The following is a 22,513-nucleotide window of genomic DNA, read 5'->3' on the forward strand; positions in this document are numbered from 1 at the left end:
CGGTTCTACTAGGGGGTGACTTTAATAGAATACTGGATGTTGCCCTTGACCTCTCGCATCCCTGCCTCCTGATGCACCCACACATAACATTGCAGAAGGGAGGCGGAATTGGGAGCAGCAGTAGAGGTTAGTGGACTCTTGGAGAGCCCAGCATCCCAATACCTGTGACTATTCCTTCTTTTCGGGGCTCCATGAGTTACATGTGCACTTGGATGCCATAATGTGCTCCCCTGACATGCATCAGGGAATATGCAACAGTGAATACCTCAATCAGACGATTTCTGACCATACCCAGAGTTGGTCTGTCTGCGTAGGTCCCAGGCGTAGTCCAAAATACCCATGTGGAGATTCGGAGGCCCTCGAGGACCAGGTGTTTCAGACCTTGATAGGCACAGCTATAGACCAGTATTTCCACAAAAATACCAACACAGCCACAGACCCAAAGGAAGAGTGGGGTGCATTTAAAACAGTGATCAAGGGGCGCTGTATATCAGAAACAATGGGTACCCGGAAAGCCCTACTCCAAGATGTACAGAGAGCAGATCAGCGTCTCAGGGAACTAGAGCAGGAAATACCGGTGAACGCCGACAAACAGGTAGAACTCTTAGGTGCTAGGAAAGCAATAGCAGTGCAAGTTGAGCACCTCTGCTGCTTTGACTATAAGAATATTTGACAAGGGTGCACACCGAGAGGGACAAATTGGGAGCCTTAATGGCCTGACTGGCCAATCCGGCTAGGAGAGGCACACGCATATTAGAGATCCGAGATCAGAACGCTGAAGCAAGATATGATCAATAAGGCATAAATGACTTGTTCCTCGAATACTATACCGAGATGTATAGGAGCAGGGTGATCCTAAGGGATAATGACATTGATAGATTCATGCGTGACCTGGAACTACCAGCCTTAGCGCAGAGGTAACAGATACACTGGGGCGGGACGTGGAAATTGGGGAAGTGAGGGGGGGCATTAAAAACATGGCTAGAAACAAAACCCCAAGGTACAGATGGCTTACCAATTAAATTTTACCTAAAATATATTGATCTATTAGCCCCCAACTAGTACAGTTATATAATGCTGTGAAACAGTTGGGACACATGCCCGTTTCCACCAGAGAGGCGATTATCATACCTCTGCTTAAGCCGGAGAAACAGCCATGGGACAGGGTGGCATATCGGCCCCTTTCTATGCTCAATCTGGACTACAAAATACTCAGCCGCATACTACCTATTCGATTACTCCCATATATGACAACACTGATTCACAGGGACCAGTCGGGGTTTATCCCCACCAGAAACACAGCGCTTAACCTTAAACGATTTCTGTGTCTGCTGGGGACAGACACTTACGGGAAGGACTTGGCAACGGTCTTCGCGGTGAACATAGAAAAGGCATTTTATAGCCTAGAATGGCCATATTTCTTCCATGTGATGCAGCGGGGTGGGTTGTGAGATATGTTTGTGGGCTGGACGGCACTTCTATACTCTGGCTCCACTGCTCGGGTAAAGACAGGGACCTTGATATCGGATGCCTGCAGAGTGGTGAGGGGGACGATACAAGGTTGTCCCCTTTCCCCCTACTGTTCAACCTGGCGATTGACCCGCTTGCCGCCCGAGCCCACACAGGGCAGCATTTCCAAGGCCTTGTAAGCGACGGGTTGACGCATCACATTGCGGTGCATGCGGACAATTTAGTGCTGTTCCTGACAGATTTGGGAGAAGCACTTCGGGCAGCGAAGGACTTGCTGAAGGACCTGAGCACAGTGGCGGGTTTAAAAGTGAACTGGGCAAAATCTTGTTTAATTCTGACGAAGGAGGGCTTTGGGAGATTGGTGTCAGAGGAAACGCCCTAAAATGGTTGACTAGCTACCTATCTGACCGTGTAACTACTGTTCAGATCGGTAACAACATTGGGTGTGAGAGACCCGTTAAGATGGGTGTACCGCAGGGCTCTATCCTGAGCCCAACGCTTTTTAATGTGTATATGACACCGCTGGCTAGGGTGATCAGAGCCTATGGCTTTGATGACCTATCCTATGCTGATGATACCCAGATTCTGATCACACTTGGTCCGGACCCAAATGAAACCAAACAGCGTTTTAAGAATTGCATGACTCATGTTGAGAAGTGGATGAGGGCAAACCATCTCGAGCTAAATGGCAGCAAGTCAGGGATTATGCTCTTTGGCAAAGCTGTGGAACACTGGACACGACTGGTGGCCATCCAATCTAGGCCTTTGCCCAACCCCCAAGGAAACGGTCCGGAATCTCGTTTTTTACATCTATAATCAATTATCTATGAAAAACCAAATCAATCACATCGTTGGCACCTGTTTTGGTGCAATGCGCAGTCTGAGGAAGGTCTTTAAGTGGATCCCTATCGAGGCATGGAAACACCTAGTGCAGGGACTAATTATAAACAGAATGGACTACAGGAATGCCTTACTACTTTCAATAAATAACACCCACATGAATAAGCTTCAGGTTCTTCAGAACACTGCAGCTCGGTTAGTCCTCAACCTTGCGCGAAGATCCCCTTCGGGCCCCTGTCTAAAAATCCTTCACTGGCTTCCAGTGAAAAAGCGAATCCTCTTCAAAACCCATGCCTGGTTCCTAAGCATATGTATGGCAACGGTCCAAAGTACTGGTCACAAAAGCTAAGCTGGTATCAGCCTTGTAGAAAACTTAGATCTAGCAATGAGACACTACTGACTCTTCTCAGAATCCACACTTCCAGGAACGGTGGTCGAGTTTTTTCCTTCCTTGCTCCCTCAACATGGAACAAAATGCCCCTCTATCTGCGTATCATCCCGAACACAATTGCTTTTGTAAGAAGCTGAAGACATGGCTTTTTGGAAATTAAACCATCATTGGTCCTCTTGTCACAGCCATCTGTAAGCGCCATGAGACTCTTCGGATTTGATATGTGCGCGATACAAATGTTCCTGACTTGACTTGACTTGACTTGACGGCAGAGTGGATCCACAGGAAAGCGAAGGACTGAGATGGGAAGATAGTTGCCTCACATAGCTGGGTGCCCAAATATACCACACTCAGAGGGATCTCTTTGAGGGCAACAAAGAGAGAGCTATACGGAGCACGAAGGGCAACTTTGACTTTTGGAGCACTTTGCCACTATCTGTAGCAGGCAGAGTAGCCTTACTCAAAATGGTGACCCTACCGAGACTGTTGTATCTCTTTGGAACCCTACCAGTTTGGATTCCACCACTCTACTTCGCTCAACTCAAATCAATGGTAATGGTTTTTTTATGGGGGACAGGCAGGCAGAGAGTGTCGCTTAGTGTACTATTGAGACTGAGAGCGGATGGGGGATAGGCGGTGCCTGACTTTGAGGCACAGCTCCAATGGCTTACGAAATGGGTAGTGGGAGAGTTAAGGGGAGCGGAGGATGCGGGCGATGATTTGATGACTTTGAGGCTCCTATCACACTTTATTTTAAGACTCCCGATCCGGATCCATGCCCTCCCCATGGAGTTAGATACAGCTAGGGGGTGCTGGCGCAGATACCTGTGGCCAGTGGCGGCTCCTCTATGGGGGCGTTTGGGCGCCGCCCCCCTGCTTTCTCGCCCTGTTGGGGATGGGCGGAGTTGCTCGAGGGCAGGGGGAGTGGCTTGCCCACTGTTCTTCATACTGACTGCTTGGGCAGCCTGAGGCCGCCCAAATAGACAGTATTAACAACCGTGGGAAAGCCACTCCCCCCTGCCCTCGAGCAACTCCGCCCACTCTCCCTGTTCTCTCTGTATGCTGAAGCATACAGAGAGAAAATGACGCGGGTGGGGCAGCGGCCGCACCAATCAACAACGCAGTGGGGGAGGGAGGCTGCCTGCCACCTTCCCGATGACGTGCACAGTGCTGCAGGAATTCGAAACTAGGACGGCGGGAGTCGGAAGTCTCGGCAGTGACGGTAAGTTTACTTTATTTTATATATATTTCCATTAAACCCCTCCCGCCTCCCCACCATCCCTTCCGCAGCGCGACCTCCCCCACCCCCCACCCACTCATAATGCCAGCCGCGACTGGTGTTGGGTCGACTTTGGCCCCTTATGGGAGGTGCGTGGGCGTGGAGAGTGAGGCTGAAAGACGCGGTGAAACATGGTGCAGCGAATGCCTCTGCGTGTAAGTGTAAATGTTGCAAAGAGAACTCTTGTCTTATAGCATCTTTGATAAGTTACAGAGTCAAACATTGAATATAAGTGTAGAGCACCAATAGTTGTCAGGATTTTTGATCTGTATCGCACTTCGCAGACTAGAGATTAAAAAAATATTATTAATGCGGCAAGAAAACGTGCTTCGTGTTGTGTGTGCTATGTAAATGGTTACTTTTATGATTTAACTCATCTTTTTTGGTGCCCAAATCTGCTTAGCCGACAGTAATGCCCCTCCCTCCCTCCCCCAATAGTCACCGTCCTTTCGAGCTGGGGCCCGGATCTCGTCACGCGCAGAAGAGGAAGGCACTAGCATTTTGTATTTTCAGGACTCGAAGCCCTCTAATGACAAGGTCATGCAATAAAAGTATTTAGGGTCGAGCTCGCTCGCTAAATTGCGTTCCTTTTACGCCCCACCTCTTTCAAATGTCACCAGCGGCCACTGCCTGTGGCGAGTCAAGATTGGGTGCCCCTATGTTCCAGAAATCCAGCTACTTTTGTGCGAGGCATTACCGCATGGGGGCAGCTGGCAGAGTCTGTCGACTTGTCTGTCGTATGAGGAAGGGGAAATTATACCATTCTATGACCTGCGGGACCCGTAAGACTTACCCAGGGGGGGATTTCCTATTGCACGCTGCCCTCACTGCGGCCATTCGAAAGCACTGGGGGAGGGGAAACACCGAACAAGCCACGTTGTTGGGATGCCAATAATTGGTGATGGCAGCAGGTACATTCAAGGAGGTCATCTGTCTGTACAGGCGCATTACAAGGGAAGCTTTACCCCACCTACTGGAGTTGCGCTTAAAGTGGGAGGCCGACCTGGGAGAAGCTTTCCCGGAGAAAACTTGGGGTGAGCTGGTGGAGAGGGCTTGGAAAAGCACCAGAAATAGGAGATTCCAACTGGTCCACTTTTACATATTGCACAGGGCATATCTCACTCCGGAGAAAATTAATAAGTACTTTGCAATCCATACTGTGGCTTGTCCCCGGCGTAATATACACAATGCGGACTTCAAGCACATGTTCTGGGACTGCCCGCAACTGGGCACTTTCTAGGAAGAGGTAACTGAGACACTGGCTGAAGTCACTGACAGAGACACTGCAGCATCCCTCAAATATTGCTTGTTACACTGGTTCCCGCACACGTTCAAAAATAAAGTCACAAGCACATTTTTAGACATGGGTCTACTCTTAGCCAAACGGGACATTACCATGCACAGGAAAGCTAAACAAGGTCCAAGTGTAGTCAGGTGGAAGAATAAACTCACTAAGTGGGCAGAATGTGAGGTAATAATTAGATTGCAAATTGCCCAAAGGACAGGGAATGAGAAAACATGTGCTGCAGCTAGGGCCTGGGATGCTTTAGTTGTGGCACTCAAGGCCCCGGTGGTTGAGGAGTAGGAGGATCCACTAGAAGCGCCTCTAGAGGGAATTGGCTAGACCACAGTCACATGCCTCACCTGTTGAAGGTTTCAAGAAGAGAGTCTCTGGAAGTGGCAGGATGCCGACAACACTGTCTGGGGGGTTTGTTGGGAGTACCTCGGGTCTACGGTGTGACCTCAATTACATGAAACGAGAATTACAAGAAAAGGTCTATCTGCCAGTGACATGCCTGAGGTGTGGGGGGATGGGTTGTTGGGGGTTAAGGGACTTCAACTCGAAACAAGACTGCATATAACATCTCCAATTGATTACCGCTAGAAGTATGCTCAGGGAGTTGCAATGGGAGGGGGTGAGTAATATATGACTTCTAACGGTTATTGCTTCTTTTTCCCTACTTCTGTATACGTTGTGTAGGGACCTGGAGAACTATGATCTTGATCAAATGATACACAATGTAGTGATGCCGCGTGGAACTTCATGTCAAATTCAATAAAGTTTGTTAAAAAAAACCTTGCTTTCTCAATAAATTCATTTGCTTTCAAATGCACCATTTGTCATTCTTTTTTTCATTTTTTTCTCTGGAGGAGGGCCCACCCTGGACTCCACGTTTGTCCACTAAGCATGCCTGTTTTACTTGCTACATAAACATCATACCTAACTTTTACCCCACACCACTTTCAAATGTCACCAGCCACCACTGAGTACCAATGTTTGCATTTGTATATTCCTCCCTACACCCCTCTTTATTCCTAAACCTACAGCCACTCTCATGTATGTGTAAGTAATCCCCATTTTGCAGCTACTACCCCTGCCTCACAAACACCTATTACAAAAATGTAGACCAACGTGTTCAGAGAGCTCCACAAATGTCGCAAAGAACTCTGCACAGAAAAGGGAGCAGTGGCGGAGGCGTCTGTGAGGTTAGTAAATAGCATTTTGTAGTGCATGAGTAATACTACTGTGGTAATACTCACATACTACAAAACGCAGTTTGTGAATGAAGCCCTCTGTTTCAGCACTTCTCAGTTGCTGACTTTTAAAATCTCCTAAAATCAGTGCTGCTGATGATTATACTGCATCTGCTGATGTCGTCATTGCTTTCAAATAATCGTTGACTTTAGGAGGCTAACTCGGTGTAAGGACCAGATGAGAAGATTAATGTTGTAAGACTTACAGCCAGATTCATCAAACTAAAATCGGCTCGCAAAGGGCCATATTCTGAGAATCTGGCCCTGTGCGAGCGCTATAATTGCATTTGGGATTCATCATCCCAAATGCAAAAATCGCAATTCTAAAAATCGCTAAATTGTGATTAATTGCATTTAAGGAATCTCAATTTGAGATTCCTTAAATGCAATTCATGAACCATTTTAAAATTGCGAATTCGCAATCTGGGGCCGCTATTTACCGCGAAGTCTACCTACGTGGTAAATAGCAAAAACTTTGAAAAATGCACTAAAGTGCATTTTTGCTATTTACAAAGTTTCATGTTGCGCACACAGATGCCCTAAGGGCATCTGTGTGCGCAACATATGTGCACACATCAATTTTCAGGGGTGCAACAGGGTGTCTTTTGGACACCCCTGCACCCTTGAAATCGCAATTTCAATTTGCGAATCGCTAATTGCGATTAGCAAATTGAGATTGTCTTCCCATTCATTCCTATGGGCATCTAGGCCCATAGGAATGAATGGGGAGATATTCCTTATTCCTTAATTGTGACTCGCAATTTGCGAGTCGCAATTAAGGAATTATTAGAAATCGCTATTTTGTAAGTGATTTCTTGATGAATAGCATTTTGCCATTCCTTAATAGCGATTCGGTATTTTTCGCTATTAAGGAATAGCAAAATGTGTTCTTGATGAATCTGGGGGTTAGTCACTTATTCAGAAGTTGCGACCTTAATGTAAGACCGGGAGTCTGATCACCCAAGGCTGTCAAAGCTCAAAACATAATACCCTATGCCCTGCTGGGGACCACACTGTTCTTTGGCCAACCCAAATGCTCTATGTAGGTTCGGAAAGGGCACCAATGAAACATTCCATTGCTTGCATGGTGTGTCCGGCCAGCTCACCGTCACCAGCAGAGCCTGGCACATTCCATCTCTTGGTTTGTTAATAGCTGCACAGCCCTCCTGCCCTCAAGAGATCTGAAATGCTGATACAACAACAGAACAACAACAGAAATTCACATTGCAGGTAAGAAAATATTATTTCAAATTTGATTCAATTATGTGCCAGATCATTGTTCCATATCTTGTGTCCTGGAGCTCTGGTGATATACTGCATGAAGATTCAAATCTCACTACTGAGTACCGGAAAGCTGAAAAAAGTGGAAATAAGACATCTCTTTTTCTTTTTTTCATATCCAGGATCAAGGAGGAGTTTGTCCCGTCCCCAAGGTAAGGATGGCTGGAGAGGTCATTATCAACCTAAAGTCACACTCCCAACCAAAACACCATTAGCTTTCTTTAATTAGAAAGGTCAATTAGTGTTTTGGCAGTAGACCTGGTTTTGTTATAAAGTGCGGTCTTTGACTACTTGTGACCTAGTTTATCACAAAAACATGTTACGTTTAGCAAATTATATTTTAGCGCGGGGACACATTGTCTTGAGTGTAACCAGGCGCTCTAAAAAATGGCTTTATTTTTTTTATTTTTTATATTGTCTTTCTTTGCCTAAATGTAAATACGTGTATAAATTTAAGGTTTCAATAGTTTTTTTATCGCAGTTTGAAAAATAAGTACAGAACTTCAATAGGTCTTTCCCATCTTAACTTATACCCAAAAAATTCCTTCCCAACTTGACTCTCTGCCCTCCTGCCATCTCCTCTACCTTTATTGACAGTAATTGGGTGCATGAGTTCTGTTAGACCATGTTCCACCCCTCTTCCTTTTCAGCCATATTGCTCTTTGTACTAGCGCCTAGTGGCCAATATCCAATAAATCCAGAGCCTGTTATCTAGTAGGACAATAGAGGCCTCTATTATCCTCATGTAGATAATGTAACACTAGTTCCCCAATGTTTTTTTAGCAAGTTGTATCTACACATAGGGGCCTATTTCGATGTCGGACAGACCTGAGTCTGTCCGACATCGTTCAGGAGCCGTAACTGACCAACCTGCTGTGGTTGGTTACGGCCCTGCAAGTACGATGCGACCGAACCCTGTTCGGTCACACTCGTATACTTCACAATGGGAGCATGCATTCCGAGCGGAATGCATGCCTCCATTGTGAAATGCAGGGGTGCAGTTCATCCCTGCACCCTGTGGCCGGCACCCCAAGGTGGCTGCCACCGTGTGCAGGGATCAACGGAGGGGTACCATAGGTGCCCCCAGGCCGCCATTCCGCGGCCTCACACCCATGGGGGCCCTGCTGGGGGCCCCCAGAGACAGTTTCCGACTGCCTTTTCGTGCCAGACACACCGGCACGAAAAGGCAGTGAAAAACTGCCATCCTACTCCCTCGGTCGTAAAGAGGCGACGGGGGGAGTACTGAAGGATTTCCAGATTTGCAGACGGGCGCTCCGAGCCCGTCGTAAGCCATACGGCAATCCGAGTCGGATTCCATTCCAACCAAGCCCATCGGAGAGGCTCGGTCGGAAAGGAATCCCGCCGACATGTTCCGATTCGGTCGGAAGGTCTTCGAACCATGGCCCCGTAGTTCCTACGCAACAGTTTCATGAGTGAGGAAGCACCAGAGCCGTTGAAGCATTAACCTGTGAGCGGCCATGTGTGGTGTTGGATGTACTCCACGGCTGAGATGGAGTATATTTATTACTAGTTTGGGGCCTTTTTGGCTGTAGTAACATTGTTTACATTTACATATCCCTCCTTAAACCCATCTTATTTCCTCTTCTGCAGCTCGCTCCTCATTTTGTGTAATAATTCCCCATTTTATAGCTCCACTCCGTTCCACCCACATTTACTACAAATCCATAATCCTAGGTGTTTGGAAAGCTCCAGACATGTGGCGGAGACCTCCGCACAGAAGAGATAGTAGTGGCGGAAGTGGATGTGTCCACGAGTAGGTTAGTGAATAGCATGTTCTAGTATACGAGTAATACTACTGAAGTATTACTTCACATACTACGAGATGCAGTTTGTGAATGAAGCCCTCTGTTTCAGCACTTCTCAGTTGCAGTACAATACAACAATTAAACAAAATATGTACAGATGTCTGTCCTCTTATCTAGCAAATGGTTCAACATACACCCTCTAAAGACATTAGTTTCAATTTCAGGATGGTTTGCCCGAGTACATGGACTATTCAAAATATTATTGTTGACGTTTCGACCATCAGTGTATGTGTTAATTAGCACACATCACAGTGGGTCTTCCTCAGGACTGGTAAGAGTTATGGCGAGAGCTAGGCAGTATTCAACTCAAGGGTCCTCTTCCACACAGGTATGGAGTCCACCCAAAGGCGTCAATCATGAAACAAATCTTCTGATGCCACTCATGATTTACTAACGTGCTGGGAGTAGTTTGCATTTACTTCATGAAGACTGTATGGAAATTAACTTTAAAGAACTAAATATACACAAGAGGGATCGAATTTTGTCCAGTTAACAACATTTTGGGATTTTACATTGCCCAATCAAACAGTTGTGTTCCCCTCACACTTAATGAATCATAAATTGGGTGGCATGAGAAGAGTTGTTTCCCTGAAACTCTCACCAGTCCTGAGGAAGACGTGTACTGTGGAAAACACTGTTGCACTTTGTAACTCTTTTCACTGAGTCATGTTTTATGTGTTTAGTATCTGTGACAGCCATATATGAAGGAAAAGGTACTCATCAGCCAAAAATATGATTTTGAATATACAAAACTGATCAATATTAGTATGGTGTGGTGTCTTACATTTATTGTTTATTCATAGTAACACAGGTGTGTCAAATATTGGTCTAACACATACCTCACAAGCCTTATGTTTAATTTGTTGGTTACTGAACGACGCAGTACAAAGACTGATCTGTAGGGTATATATTTTTTTATAAATTATTCTCAGATTTCGCAAAGCAATTGCGTTACCTGAGAGACCACATTATAGCTCATATAACACATGCAGGATCAGCACATTAGATCCCGATTTACAGGAGAAAGCCAGCATGAGCAAACGTAGAGGACAATAGTTGTAAAGTAGTCCCTAGTGCTATTCAGTGCAGGCATTAGGTGACGGTGGAAGGATACACCGAAACAGCGTTAGATGTGAGATCAATAAACTAGTGGCTGTGCAAACCCTTAATTGTCAAAAAATCAAGCTAGTGGCTGAAAAAAGGTGCTCAAAGAGAGTCAATGGTTGAAAGGAGTGGACCCAAAGCCTACTCTCTAAAACATAGACCTAAAACAAAGGTATGTTTTACAAAAATATCAACATGAGAGCTTAATATAGGAACTATCTAATAAGGGACCAAGAAAGCAAGGATGCCTCTAAAGGGGTTTAGACTGACCCTATAAGGCAAGGGTATGGCATTTACCACTCCAGGTAAGAAGAAGTGAATGCTACATTATTAGTGTGACTGCTGTGAATAGTTTTGAAATTGTGTTATACTATCACCAACCTTCAGATAGTAGGTGTTGCAAATACGGCATGCATTGTAATGCACTTCACACTCACTGCATTGGTTTCTCTTTCCTCTCCTAGATTTCCAATAAGGGATGAGCTTCCTTGGTATCATCAGTGTAGGATAGGTTTGTACCAACATTTGCTCTGACCACTTAGCACTAAATAGCCCTTTGCATTGATCAATGAAGAAAGAGTGTGCTGACCTGCTAGTGCTAAACAGCCAATTAATTGTTAGGAGGCTTGTTGGTGCTAATGGCACTTAGTTTTGGTCAGTTGCTGCAAATGTTGGTACAAGATTGCCTCGCACTGCGCAAAGGCAGGTAGGGTTGGCCGTATGTGTTCCTACACTCATTAACTCTCTCTCACACCTTTATCAACAGGAAGCGGACTGCTCAAACTTGGATATGTACTGGAAGAAATGTGAAGAGAACGCTAATATCGGTACCATGGTAAACCCACCTTTTCTCTATTACAGAGAAGGGAAATAAGTCAACCCTTCTCAGTCATTGCTTGTTTCAAATGTCATTCACATTGTTGATCTGTCCACATTACAGCCATTGGGTGTTCGAGCTGACATTCAGGACTATGGTGTTTCGCTTGTTTACTTTACTTTAGAAATAAACGAGTCATGGGCTTGCAGCCAATGGGGAGGACAGGGCTGTACTGGCTATAATGGATGTTAACCTCAGATTGGGCAGGTGGTAGGGGGCTCCGTAATGTAATCCTATTTTTGAAATTCATATTCTCTTCCCTATCCAGGGACATGCGCCACACACTAGACAGTGAGAAACTGATACCTCAATAGTCATTCTACTCCCATCTGCTGATGGTCAGGCCTGAGCAGCGTCATGAAAGATGATGAGCACCATCAGACTGTTTATAATAATAAACAATCTTTATTTGGTATATAAAAATACCATAAAAGTTCTAAATTTATCAAAAAAAACTACAGGTACAAGCATTAAAAGGATATAAAAATAGTTCATCACTCTAAAAACTACCTGACGTGATTTCAATATATAGTTAAAAAAGAAATATACACATCACATATAACATGTACCGCCTAGTCTAATTCATCTTCAGGCGGGGAAACCCTTTTCAAAACAATGTTAAAGACTGGGAAGCTAGAGATCTATGGGCTTCCGCTACCCCCTGTATTCCTTAACCTAAGTGCAGCCCTTAAAAAGTTAGTAGTACAAAAGAGTGTAAAAGCATCTAGGGGCAATTTTTAAAATAGCAAGTCCACCCACGCTTATTTAATTCTGGCTTTCTTTAGGATGCCCTTCAGGAAAAAACTTCTAGGGTATGAGTAAAATGGGCATAATAAAACAAAATGAAGGGTGTCCTGTGGAGACCTGAAGTCGCAGCCACAAGGCCCCTTCATCTCTATAGATGGTGTGAACCCTGCTGGCTCTGCTAATACATAGTGTAAAAGATTGAGCCTAAATCGGGTCATTAAGACTCTGTCATGGGCACTGCATAAACAAGACAAGACTCGGTCATCTATTTATTGTACAAAAAAACTACAACTCCCCAAGGTATTGCAGATTCTGCATAGGTCAATTCCTAAACTTAATCTGTAGCCTGTACAAAAAAAGTATACAAAGACATACAATATCTCAATTTAATAAAGAAAATATTTGTAACAAAATGTTCGAGGCATGTGGGCTGCTGAATTCATATCTGTGCATAGATCGCCGCCTAGTGTTGGGTCCGGATGATTGTACATTGTTGTCCTGGAAGAGTCTTGGAAGTATCACGAGATAGGTGGCTCCTCCCCTGGACTACAGTGCGCATGGGCATCCTCTCCATCCTCAGATTGTTTTTTTCCGCCATTGGGTTCGGATGTACTTTTCTTTACTCAAGTTCGGAAACTTTCTCTAAAGGCCAAAAGGCCTTCGGGGTCGTCAGTATTGTCATTTCGATCGGTGCCGAGTACTTGTTTCAGTTCTTCTCGAGCAGGACGTCGAAGAGAGCCGCATGGACTTTTCGACACCAGAGGCCCGATCGTCGATGGAACGGAGCCCGTTCAAACGATGCCCCCTTTTTTAACTCTAAGTACCCACACATCGATGTACACCCGGTGTGCAACAAGTGCCTGTCTCTGGAGCACAATGAGGCCAACTGCCTAGCTTGTGCTAAATTCAGGTCCAAGAAAACGCTTCGACTTCGACGTGCGGCGAGGCAGACGATGACAAGGCCAGCGCCCGACCGGGTAAATATCTTCAATGAAGAAGGCGATGAGGTCGTCAAGACTGAGGATCCAGAACAGCAGTCGGATCCCGGTTCGGAGCATGACTCCAACTACTATGAAGACGAAGAAGAAAACGTCGAGGATGAAAACGTCATCCAGGTAAGGGACGACGCATCGGCCATCGGAGCCGTCGATGACGACTCAAGCGATGAACCAGGCCCGACAGTGAGTACGGGGCCCGAAACAAACACAGAAAGACTTCCTAGGGCTCAGGTCGAGGCATCGCTAATAGGCCTTAGCCAAGATCATGACAAACATTCTATAGCCCCGCATCTCGGCCCGGCTAAGAATATATCACACGAGCCATCGGTCGAACATTCCCAGTCACGGGTTAGGTCGAAAGCGAAAGTTGTGGAGTCGAAAACGAAACTGAAACTGCTGAAGACAGGCTACGGATCGAAGGGCTCGGATCCATCGGATTCGACACAGAAGAAAGGTGTCGACAACCCTGCGGGGTCCCAAATAAAGGGTGTCGACCCGAAAACAGGTATGCTGAAGTCCATATCTAAAGTCAGGCATGTTGAGCCGACGAGGTCGACGTCGACGGACAGCGACACAAATAAGGGACTCGAGTCTCAGAAGGTTCTCGATCCGAAGCAACGATTCGACAGGCCACAGTTCGTCAAAGGCCTCGAGCCGAAGACCAAGACCGGCTCGAAGGACCATGTCGAGTCGAGCCAGAAGAAAGCGCCTCCAACACAACAGGCGCCTAAGTCCACGCAAGGCCAAAAACATATTGGCGAAAAGACAAAGTAAGTCGGACCAATGACGACGCCAGCCCCGAAGAAGGTCAGTCAGTCTACAAATGCTACGGCGCCAATAAAATTCAGACTGCCCCCAACTGCACGGCCCAAGGCAATCGAACTGAAGACAGGGATCGAAACGTCCAAACGGGTGTCAATGGGGAAAAGGAGTCATTCTCTACAGGAGGACATTGTGTACCAAGAACCCTCCTATGACGAACAGTCGAAGCTATATATCAACTCCGACACGGGCAAACTAACTATTTATCAGAGGAAGATCAGATCAGAAACTCCTCTTGAAACATATAAAATTCCACTCAAAAAGAAAAGGGATTCTTCCACATCACCTGTCCTTTTTGAGCCTGTAAGCTACCATGGTCAGGACACCTCAGCATGCTCACCCACACGCAATGATGAGGACATGGAGTATGACTACAATGAGGAATGTAATTACCCAGTGGACACGGATCAGAATGACCAGACCCAAGCCTGGACAGACCCTGCCGAGCTGGGGGAGTCACAAACTATTCCTGACACTCCTTCTTACCCTGTCAAAACTTCGCCAACAGAGGATACAGCTGCGTTCAACGCATTAATAGAAAGGGCAGCACACAATCATGATGTGGAAATGCATGCTGACCCAATTGAAGAAGACTTCCTATTTGACACTTTTTCCACTTCAGAGAAATCAGTCAAAACAGTGCCAATGTTAAAAGGTGTCCTTAAACACGCAGGAGACTTTTTCAAGGCAACCACAAGAGCAAGGGTTATTAACCCCAGAATCGAAAAAAAATACAGACTGGCACCTGTGGACCCTACATATATTAAGGGACAGCTGCCATTGGACTCTTTGGTGGTATCAAATGCTCGTAAGCGTGCCAACTCACAAACCACTGGTAATGCTCCTCCTCCAGACAAGGAGTCTAAGATATTAGAAGCTTCTGGAAAAAGGGTGGCTGCTCAAGCAGCTAATATATGGAGAATTTCTAATCCACAAGCGCTATTAGCCAGATATGATAGGGCTCATTATGATACACTAGAGCAACTGCTACAACATTTGCCTGATGCCTACAAGGAGGGAGCGGAAACACTAATACAAGAGGGAAAACTCATATCTAACGCATCCATTAAATGTGCGCTAGACTCAGCAGACACCGCAGCCAGGGCCATCAATACAAGTGTCATGCTCAGAAGACATGCTTGGTTACGCATCTCTGGATTCAAACCTGAGATTCAAACCACATTATTAAATCAGCCTGTAAACCCTGATTATTTATTTGGTCCTGATGTGGACACAATATTAGAAAAGATTAAAAAGGACACAGAGACAGCCAAGTCTATGGGTGTCTTGCAGTCACAACAGTTCAGAGGAGGTTCCTTTCGTCGCTCCGGTAACAGAGGAGCTACACGAGGCCAGGCATCCCAGCAGACTCCATACAATAAAGGAAGCACGCAGACCACCTATAATAAAAACAATAGAGGTGGATTCCGTGGCAACAGCAACAAAGGCAGAGGACGAGGGAATAACAACACCAGATCCTCTGCCAATACTAAACAGTGACGCCTTGTCACTGCCCCCAGACCATGTAACACCAGTCGGGGGACGATTACAGCAGTTCCTGCCAGTCTGGGAAAGCATTACCAGAGACAGGTGGGTGAGACAACTTATCCAGTTCGGCTATTGTCTAGAGCTAACCTCCACTCCACCCAACCTACCCCCAAGACACCGTCCTATGTCTGCAGAGCACATACACTTATTGCAGCAAGAAGTCATCAGCATGCTGCACAAAGGGGCCATAGAACTCGTTCCTGTACAGCAACAGGGTACAGGGGTATACTCGCTGTACTTCTTAATGCCCAAAAAGGACGGGTCTCTCAGGCCAATACTGGACCTCAGGCCCCTAAACCAATACATCTCGTCAGAACATTTTCACATGCTCACTTTACAGCAGGTTCTACCATTGCTCAGTCAGGGAGATTTCCTCGCAACACTAGACCTAAAAGACGCATATTTCCACATACCGATACATCCAGCACACAGGAAATATCTCAGGTTTACCATACAGAATCAGCACTACCAGTTCAAGGTCCTGCCTTTCGGGGTGACAACAGCCCTCAGGGTGTTTACCAAGTGCCTAGCGACAGTAGCTGCGCACCTACGGAGGAACCATATTCACGTCTACCCCTATCTGGACGACTGGCTTATCCAAGCAAAGTCAGCCCAGCAATGTGCCAGCCATATGTCCCGCACTATTCACCTCTTACACAACCTCGGGTTCTCATTAAACTACCCAAAGTCTCATCTTCAACCCGCCCACGTACAACAGTACCTGGGAGCAACAATAAACACTCTGGCAGCAAAGGTGCAGCCAAACTCAGCAACAATCAACAGCATTCAATTACTGATTCAGAAATTCAGACCCCAGCCCTCGCTCACAGCAAGGGTGTTTATGCAGTTGATAGGCATGATGGCCTCCTGCATCTTCATAGTCCCTCACGCGAGACTACACATGCGTCCGCTTCAGGAGTGCTTAGCACAGCAGTGGAACCAGGCTCAAGGACAATTAAAAGACCTAGTGTTGGTGACCGGTCGCGCATACAACTCTCTGCATTGGTGGAACCCACAAAACCTTTGCAAGGGACGACCGTTCCAAGAGCCTGTACCACAAATAGTGCTGACAACGGACGCATCTCTCCTGGGATGGGGAGCGCATGTCCTCAATTACACAGTGCAGGGACTATAGACGACACAGCAAAAGAGGATGCACATCAACCTGCTGGAACTGATGGCAATCTTTCTGGCAATGAAGGCGTTCAAAGTACATTTGTGCAACAAAGTCGTGTTGATCCGCACGGACAACATGACTGCCATGTACTACATACAGAAGCAGGGAGGGACACACTCTCCACAGTTGTCACATCTAGCGCAAAGCATGTGGAGGTGGGCCATTCAGAGGAACATTCCTCATGGCGGAACACCTCCCAGGCAGGGACAACCAGATGACGGATCTGCTCAGCAGACACAGCCACCAGATGCACGAGTGGGAGATACATCCCTCAGTGCTACAACCGTACTTTCAGCGGTGGGGTCATCCAGAGATAGACCTGTTCGCCACAAGGGAAAACACAAAATGCCAAAGCTTCGCCGCCAGGTTTCCACACCCGCAATCTCAGGTCAATGCGATATGGATGAACTGGTCAGGCATATTTGCGTACGCTTTTCCACCAGCCCCGATCATGCCACTAGTGGCACGCAAACTACGACAACACTCAATGACCCTCATCCTAGTTGCTCCAACATGGGCGAGGCAACCATGGTACACCACGTTCCTAGAACTTTCCGTGGTGCCTCATCAAAGGCTGCAATTAACACCCAGTCTTTTAACGCAGAGCCATGGAGACATTCAGCACCCAGATCCGCAACAGTTAAACCTTGCGATCTGGCTCCTGAAGTCATAGAGTTTGGTTACCTGAACTTGCCTCCCGACGGCATGAATATTATCAAGGAGGCAAGAAGACCTACCACCAGAGCATGCTATGCGGCAAAGTGGAAGCGATTTGTCATCTATTGTAACAATAATTACATAAATCCGCTAGATGCATCAACTCAAAACATCATACGTTACCTGCTACATTTACACAGATGCAATCTAGCCTACAGTTCCATACGTATACATTTAGCTGCGGTGGCAGCTTATCTTCAAAACAGGCAGCACCTTTCACTCTTCAGAGTACCTGCTATTAAAGCTTTCATGGAGGGACTCAAACGAGTGATTCCTCCAAGACACCCACCTTCACCTGTCTGGAAACTAAACGTGGTTCTAACCAGACTAATGGGACCACCTTATGAACCTCTGCACTCGTGTGAAATACAATTTCTAACGTGGAAAGTGGCTTTTTTAGTGGCGATTACATCGCTTAGAAGAGTTAGTGAGCTGCAAGCCCTAACTATTCAGGAGCCATTCATCCAAATTCACGCAAACAGGGTAGTGCTACGTACAAACCCTAAATTTATGCCAAAAGTGGTATCCCAGTTTCACATCAATCAAACAATAGAACTGCCTGTGTTCTTCCCAAATCCAGATTCAGTGTCAGAAAGAGCTTTACGTACACTAGACGTTAAAAGAGCTCTCCTGTACTATATAGACAGGACAAAACATTTCAGAAAAACTAAGCAACTATTTGTTGCCTTTTCACCACAGCATAAAGGCAACCCCATTTCCAAATCAGGTGTGGCCAGATGGATTGTTAAGTGCATACAGATTTGTTATCAGAAAGCTAAACGCACATTAACAGTTCCCCCAAAAGGGCATTCAACACGCAAGTTAGGGGCATCCATGGCTTTCCTAGGAAACATTCTTCTAGAGAAAATATGTAGAGCAGCCACATGGTCTACCATACATACATTTAACAAACACTACTGTGTAGATGTACACTCCAAGCAGCAAGCAGCTGTAGGACAGGCTGTTCTCAAAACTCTTTTTCAGACTGCTGCAGCTAGCACATGCAACCACCGCTAAGGGGGAGACTGCTAGCCATTCTATGCACAGATATGAATTCAGCAGCCCACATGCCTCGAACGGAATATGCTACTTACCAGTATGCATCTGTTCTTGACATGTAGGGCTGCTGACATTCATATCGCCCGCCCTCCTCCCCTGTGCCTGTCGCAGCTGTAGCACTCAGAATTAATCTATAGCATGGACATCACTTACTGTATCATACTCCATCTCTGCCACAATGGCGAAAAACAATCTGAGGATGGAGAGTATGCCCATGCGCACTGTATTCCAGGGGAGGAGCCACCTATCTCGTGAAACTTCGAAGACTGTTCCAGGTCAACAATGTGCAATCATCCGGATCCAACACTAGGCGGCGATCTATGCACAGATATGAATGTCAGCAGCCCTACATGCCAAGAACAGATGCATACTGGTAAGTAGCATATTCCTTTTATTTAAAAGGTTTTAATTTATTTTATTTTTTTAACTTTATTTCGACTTTTTAAGTCATAAAAGTACATAATTTAAAATACAACAATTTAAGTTAAACGTCCGTGTTTTGATTTACAATTGTGGCAATAAAAGACAACAAAGAACAGCAGAGTCCAAAACATCAGAGCATTGGTACAAAGTAGCATTTGAGGTCCAATTATTGAAAAAATAAATTAGTATACATTTTAGTCTGTGAATGTATTATATCACACATAAAGGAGACTGTGAGGAAAACACCATCTCTGTACAATTCCCATATCCACTCTATACACAAGGAATACGCAGATGTTACAACTATATCCTACCACTATGCCACAGGAATAACAAAGAATTGGAAAAGAACACCTCACGTACTTTTCATTGTGGTCTGCTTCATCATTGTTGTCTTTCTACATGTAGGCAGGTGAATACCACCTAGATGGACTAAACAATGGTCAGGAGTACAGAGATAGTTAAAGCTTGATATGATCCGGGATCTGATGGATTAAAACAGCCTGGGTTTATTTATACCCAGTTTGTGATAGATGGGTACCACTGTCAAGGTTAGATTACAATTGTTAGGGTGCCTTCAGACATTAAAGCTTCTTGCATCTAAAATCATTGCCTGCATGTTTCAGCCATTAAACTGCCATTATGGGTCAATGGCCTTATTCAAGGCTATAGGATTTCTACTAAGTGTGCTACGGTGAGGCTGAATGCTCTCATATCTGGTACTGTAATTACTTAGTTCTCTTGTTCTTATTCAGGGTTCAATCTTTCTTTTTGACTATAGGAAAGGGAGGCACTTTCCTGTAATCAAACATTTGTCAAGGGAGTGTTCGTGCCGATCTGGAGGCCCCAAATAGATGATTCACATGCACATTCGCTTGACGAATTGTCAGCGCTGCTGCCCCCTCTCCAAAGACAACTCCAAGTACAGCTTCACATTTATCTTCTGCACAGTTTGAAAGGCTATTACGAGAGCAGAAGGTCTACGCACCATCTGCACATAAAGACGGACGTATGTCTAGTCGACTCCAGGGTTTGACCGAGTAAGGCACCTGCGGTCCCCTTCCTCCCTTTATCTGCATCCACTAAGGTTCTGTTAGCAACACAAATGGTAGTGAAGGATACTCAAGTGCTGATTGCCCCCATAACTCAGCCCATCCCATCTCTTACCTGCATATTACAGAGATCTCTACTGGGTTCCATGTCTTCCAAAAGACACCAACATGATTTCTCTATCAATGATATGCTATCACAAAAGGCGGAAAAAAATCAAGCAAGCCCCACTCGAGGACTCAGGACCCCCTATTTCAGAAACCTATCTGCAACACTTCCTGCAAGAAATCAAAGAGGTAGTCACGCTCCACACAGACCTGAAGGACTACTTGAAGATAATGCAGCAGCACCTGCCTATGCTGGGTTCGATGACCTATAACACACACTGGACAAGCGCATGGAGGAACTCAATGATAATGACCACCAAATTGTTGCCCTTGAGAAACATTATGACACCACCCTCAAGCAGGAGGACCTTGAAAAGAGGTCCAGCCTCAACAACATTATGATCCGGATCTACCATAGGGTGTGGAGGGGCCGGATAATCAGGCCTTTGTGCAAAGTCTGCTCCGCAATGTCCGTAACTGACACGACGACCTAACGATAGGATTGGATTGCATGCATAAGAGAAACCCCGGGTGGTTAGCGCAGGGAGAACCCACGGACATTGCAGCAAGAGTTTACTTTTTTGATGAAAATTAATATATCATGACCAGTGTGTGCTCTTTATTACACATAACATTTGAGGGTAAATAAACTATTCATCTTCAATTACAATTGCACCTACCACTCTGCTCTGGAGCTATGGAGGCAGTCATGGACTATTTGCGCTCACTTTCCCTGGTCCGCCGCTGCAGTTTTGCCGATTGTGCGGAGGGAACTAGTTCCTTTCACCTAACATCCTGCGATATGTCTGGTTCGGTGGTGGGTGCGTTCTCGTGTTTTACATGCCACTGGCCATAAAGGCAGCATGCTGGGCCGGACACGCAGAATCTAGCCGGCTGGTAGGCGGCGTGCGCAAGATCACTTTTTGCTATTATTTCTCTACTGATTTAATGTGTTTTTAACATGTGTCATTTATTGTGTTGTAACTCACCCCTGTGCAGCTTTTAGTTTTCCATCCTCTGGTTTTGGCGAACGACCTTTACAACGCGGTAATTACACCGCAATACATTTACATCCCGTTCATTACAACCCAAGTTGTTACAACGACTTGCGCTGGATGGCGCTATACACTAAGGAATAGTATGATTTACTATTCCAACACTTTCCCTACTGTTACGTAGGTTGGAGTTGGATAGTAAATCATACTTCAGCGACTTGTGTTGTAATAACTGCAATGTAACGTACAGTGATGTAAATCATCGCATTATAACGTCACATATTCTCTGATTTCTGGTGCATCCACCTTCCCTGGTCAGCCGCGGCAGTTTTGCTGATTGTGTGGAGGGAAGTAGTTCCTTTTACCTGACATCCTGCAATACTTCCGGTTGGGTTGCGGGCTGCGGGCTAGTGTTTTAACTGCCACTGGCCAAAAAGTCAGCTTGCTGGTCCGGACGTCCAGCGGGCGCGCAGCCGGCATGTCGAAGTCTGAACCGCGCCCAGCACCAGAACCCATGCTGGTTTTAACTTAGGACGGCAAATGAATAGCAGATATACAAGTAAGGATTTACATGTCCTCAGGGGATGCACCAATGGGTGCTCCAGGTTTAATATGTCTTCTCTTTGGATGGGTGGTACACAAAGCTGGGAAACATGTGGTTACTCTCCGGGAGATTCCTGCCCACCATTAGACTCCTACACTCTCCACCTAAAGACCCACCATGCCTTTCCCCTCCTTTGTACCATTGTGCGCTAGTGAATGCCGGATCTTTGGTCAAACATGCTACAGAAATGGCCATTTTTATCGAAACTCAGCAGACTGATATTATATTTATCACTGAAACCTGGGCTAACTGCTCGTCCACCCCAGATTTTATAAGTGTAGTCCCTCCGGTCTATACTCTGTTTAGACTTGATCAACCACTGAAAAGAGGAGGGGGACTTGGAATTATTTACAGGGATCCGATCAAAGCAAGATTTGTTGAGTCGTCAAATGAAGACTGGGAAGCCCTATCCTATTGGCTAGAAGTAACAAAAAATACATCCTTTGGAGGTTTTCTTATTTATCGCCCATCGCCCACTTGGCCCGAGAACTAGGTTCATCAATTCCATTAGTACGCTACGTGAAGGTGTGATTTGTAACTCTCAATTGACTATCTTAGGAGGTCTACATTTTCACCTAGAACAAACCGAAGAAAAAGACTCTAAAAAACTTCTGGAGACCATGAAGAACTTTGGGCTTACTCAGCTGATAAAGTCCCCTACCC

The 22,513-nt window shown here is 45.8% G+C and overlaps 1 protein-coding gene across 1 annotated transcript in view; it reads left to right on the top strand.

Annotated features, from left to right (window-relative positions):
* Positions 1–11,518: 11,518 nt before the first annotated feature.
* Positions 11,519–22,513, top strand: part of SPMIP6 (sperm microtubule inner protein 6) — a 153,029-nt gene continuing 142,034 nt past the window's right edge. Inside the window, exon 1 of the mRNA XM_078677243.1 lies at positions 11,519–11,561. The gene's annotated coding sequence lies outside the window, so the exon portion shown is untranslated. The remainder of the gene's footprint in view (positions 11,562–22,513) is intronic.

Source organism: Lissotriton helveticus, chromosome 2_1, assembly GCF_964261635.1.
Source record: "Lissotriton helveticus chromosome 2_1, aLisHel1.1, whole genome shotgun sequence".
Classification (NCBI taxonomy): Eukaryota; Metazoa; Chordata; class Amphibia; order Caudata; family Salamandridae; genus Lissotriton; species Lissotriton helveticus.